This window comes from Wyeomyia smithii, chromosome 1 (genome assembly GCF_029784165.1).
Source record: "Wyeomyia smithii strain HCP4-BCI-WySm-NY-G18 chromosome 1, ASM2978416v1, whole genome shotgun sequence".
Classification (NCBI taxonomy): domain Eukaryota; kingdom Metazoa; phylum Arthropoda; class Insecta; order Diptera; family Culicidae; genus Wyeomyia; species Wyeomyia smithii.
Genome location: NC_073694.1, coordinates 127488458 through 127493067, shown reverse-complemented (window position 1 = coordinate 127493067; position 4610 = coordinate 127488458). Strand labels below are relative to the sequence as shown.

General features: G+C 34.8%; 1 long non-coding RNA gene across 1 annotated transcript; it reads left to right on the top strand.

Annotated features, from left to right (window-relative positions):
• Positions 1 to 2656: 2656 nt before the first annotated feature.
• On the top strand, positions 2657 to 3818 carry LOC129718015 (uncharacterized). Its single transcript, XR_008726788.1, has 3 exons — positions 2657 to 3212; positions 3264 to 3384; positions 3445 to 3818. It is a non-coding gene; the product is annotated as an uncharacterized LOC129718015 (long non-coding RNA).
• Positions 3819 to 4610: the final 792 nt, after the last annotated feature.

Genomic DNA, 4610 nt, shown 5'->3' with positions numbered 1-4610 from the left:
ATGATAAAATCGTACCCAAGCCACATTATACGGCGTGGGCCAAAACTTTTCGAAACAGATAAGCCCGAAGACTTCGTACAGAGATCATCCCACACTAAAGAATTCGAAGATAAATTTATTAGACCACTAATACTGGGAAAACAATCACATTGTACCTCAGTTCACAAAAATGAAAGTACCCAACAGCTAATAAACGAAAACACCTTATTAATTTCAAACGCTAAAAATCACACACTAGAATCCAATTGTGGACCCGATAATAAAACCATCACTGGCAATTTCATCATCAAGTTCGCGAACTGTACGGTTAAATTCAATAACCATAAATTTCATAATTCGGAAACCATGGTGGATACAGAAATCCTGCATGGAGCATTCCACAATATTTTGATCAATTGGACCATTCAAAACCAACCCTATAAAAAGGAAATCCACGACACAGCCATCAACAATAGAAGGAAGTTAGACCACGTTTATTTGCAACAAAGTAGCCTTCGCTTCAATCTATGGACAACGTTTGGAGGAATATCTCTTTCGACAGCGATTTGCTTCATTATAATAATCCTCATTCTGAGAAACATCAATCCTTGCCTAATGTTCAATTTTAGGAAAAAGCAGCAACCAAATGTCGACCCGGGACGGCTCGAACTTGAGGAGGGGGTAGTTACGAACGCGATTGAGAAGCTAAAAGCCCAACAACAACAAATCGCAGCAACCCTGGCTGCGATGGAAGTTTAACAACAACAATAACAACAACAACAACGTGCTACGATTATTCGCACCCCGCGAGTTGTATCGAGAGCAAGTACAGTTGAAGCCACCTGTAATTCCTGCGTTAAATGCTTTGCCACGCCAACCAACCCGGCGCGATCATCAATAACAAAACCTTCCACTCTGCAGCAGAACTCAGCGTACTACCTATCGATGCGATAGCACCGAGAGTGCCGATTTAGCAGAATGGGCATAATGACCCTTGGACAGCTACGACGACGACGACGGCGACGACGACAATCGCGAGCAGTGTAACATTTTATAAGTAAATAAATCATTATTGTTTTAACTCGTAAACGTAGTAGGTCGTCCTCACGTCAATCCGAACATTAATTGTTGCAAGCTTATAACTTATATATATATATATATATATATATATATATATATATATATATATATATATATATATATATATATATATATATATATATATATATATATATATATATATATATATATATATATATATATATATATATATATATATATATATATATATATATATATATATATATATATATATATATATATATATATATATATATATATATATATATATATATATATTTATTTACACTCAAAATAATTTTCACGTCATAATTACCGGAAAAGTTATGTGAATATTATATTTTCCACTGTCATTTTCACGTAGATTCTACGTAATTGTCATTTGAGTTCATCATGATCTGGTGAAATGATTTATCCTATGAATCTTATACAGCAGACATATGCATTTTATGTGACTTTCACGTAGAATTCAACTACCGGTAAAATGGAAAGCATTCGATTATCTGCTAGCTACTACGTTTGATACAACGTAAAATTTCCAAATTTTGTTTCCCCAATTCTTGAAAGACTGCAAATAGTTTTTAGAAATCATAGAAATATGTTGCTTGATAAATCGCACAGCCATGCAAAATCGCCGATTCGTAAATGAATCAAACGACATAAAAACGGACAAATATTACGACATTCGCCGGCGATAACTATGGTAAGCTGCAACTGTTTATGTATAGGAAACTCCTCGACCTTTGAACTAAATCTGTTTGAAACCTGTAAGCTCAAGGCTCGATGTCAAATTCGTACGGTTTTTCGAAAGCTCACTTATTGGCAAGCCGTCGAGAAATTCTATTTTATTGTCAGAGAATTAGACAACAGCTTCGCCATTTTGATTTCTGTGTATTTTCACATAGAGAGTTCACGCGATACTTCTTCTATGACATTCTGTTTGACGTTGCCAAGTTCACGTTGATACTACGTGATAAAACATAGTATGCATGTAATTTTCACGTAGATGTTATGTTTGTCACATAAATCATGCAAAATGACAGAAAATGAATAAGTACAGGAAATTTCACATAACAATAATGTGAAAAATATTTTGAGTGTATATATATATATATATATATATATATATATATATATATATATATATATATATATATATATATATATATATATATATATATATATATATATATATATATATATATATATATATATATAATTTTTTTTTTCACTGTTTTAATTGAAAATTCAATGTTGTGTATTAGTTAGCATTTGGGAAAAAATCTATTGTATTTTATTGAATATATTTATTCTCTTGGAATGAATCGATTCAACCGACTAGCCTGGATCGATCTTTTATACGTTGTTGAAATCTATCATTTATATTTTAATATTTTTACAACACATATTGCGACTTTTACGCCAAATTGGACTACCCCGAAATACACGATTATCACAGTCGAATCTCGCACACGATTTCGCAGTTTGGGTGATGGGTATCGATACTAGTGTTATCGAAACGCTTGACAGAAATATTTTATTATCTAGACAAAAGAAATCTCTATCATGACTGCTACCTTGGTAGGTTGATAAGAAATCACTCCAGCAATGGTCAGTGCTTGATACTTATATATATTTATAAAGTATACTTGAAACCGTGAGGTCTGGTATCGATACAATGACAATCGAGAAAGTATCGATACTCAGTATCACCCAATCAATCATGTAACACTTTGTTTTGTTTTGATATTCAACCTAATTTTCAACTAAAGCTGCTCAAAAATATATACTTAATGTTGCAAATGAAAAACAAAACAAACAATGAACCCAAAAAAAAAAGTGCCACTGCGCTACTGGAGTTTCAATTTGATAGAGCGAAATAAGAAATTGGGCAATGAATGACTATCACAGAAGTCCAAATAGTCATGCAAGGGGCAATATGGATCTTCTGAAAATTGCGCAAAAACTTGTTGCTACTCTTCATTTCAAATCTTCTGGCATCCCTGATCATTGTTATGTCGCTGTCATGTCAGCATCCATCATTCAGTCTTCAGTTTTTTTAATTTATTCCGCGGCTTTAGTCTCCAGTGTTATTGTGTTGCTTGTCTCTGTTTATCGGTTTTGATCGTTTTGATTGAGTGTTCACGAGTGAGGTAATTATAAATATGAAGTGAAATCAAGCAATTAACATTTTTCAATTAAAGGAAATTACTTCTGCGTGGTACAAACCGTCGAAGCTAGCGGTCACTGTGGTTCCGTAGAATTCAGGAAAGGCAGCTACCTCAATTTAAGAATTTGGCTTTTATCATTTGCTAGAACATAACGGTAAGTAGGTACAACACTATGCTGTATCGTATTTTAATAATTTTACAATTCCATTTCTAGGAACTTCAATGAAATTTACACCAAAGGAAGATGGTGCATTTGACCGCGATGAGTAGGTGAGAAACTATAATGTTGCGTTGTATAAACAGGGATACCATCTGGCCGGAGGTGTAAATCAGGACCTTTCATAGCTTTAAAACCCACCCTGGTAGAGGCAGTTATAATAAAACCGGAGCGCTAGCCCCGCAATTACTTTGTATGCTAATAGTTGTCCGCGAAGTCTGTGCTTAATAAATAATAAGGTCAAGTTTGTACAGCGTAATGTTCGTACCTATACTTTGCCTTTTATTTGATTTACGCTTTTTTGATAGTGGAGTTCCACTATTGGAATAATATATGAATAAAGAATGCGGCAACGTTTGTACAACAAATAATTCAACGTGTTGTTTATTCAGCACCGGTTGCATCTACACTGCTCTAATTCCACATTTGCCTTTATAAGGGCTTCCAAATTGTTCCTTGGGGTGGTCTAATCCGAACACCGCGCTTGAATCAAAGGCCGCGCTGTGTTGCCAGTTGTATGTTGTTTTCATTTGCATCAACCTTCATTGTTTAAGTATCGGAAAATCTTTGAAGAAATCACTGCTGGAGACAGTGGAGACTAAAACGGATTTCTAATCACCAGGGGAAAATCTATCGGATCATATACTCACCTTGTGGTTTCTGTTTTAAGCATTATGATATCAATTTATATTAGATTAATCTGTAAACCTGGCACCCCTGCTGCCGCCTTCAGAGTGCTGCCAGAATCGACGTTTGTTTTGATTTTGGAAAGGGTTGCCAAAGCAGGTAGATTTAATTTTGGCTGTTGCTTACAGTGTCCCGAAGAAAATAAAATCGACTCGGCAACCAAGAAGGGCATTTGGTTTCAGAGTTGCGGTTTATAGCGCGGCGAACAAGTTTCAGTGCAACTCACAATATACACACTTAAAAGTATTACCACAGAAAAGACTAACAAGCGACAAACAAACAGTTTAAAAAAAGTATGTAAAATTGTGCATGTGTGCCACGAAACATCCTCCGACTTAAACCCCTCGTCATGCTAAATGGTAAAGTAAATAGTGATGTCGCTACCGTCGTTAAACAGCCTGTATTTTCATGAGTGTATGTATTTTTCACTCTCTATAGTACTGACGTTGAAATATACTTGCTATTGGCTCTGACGA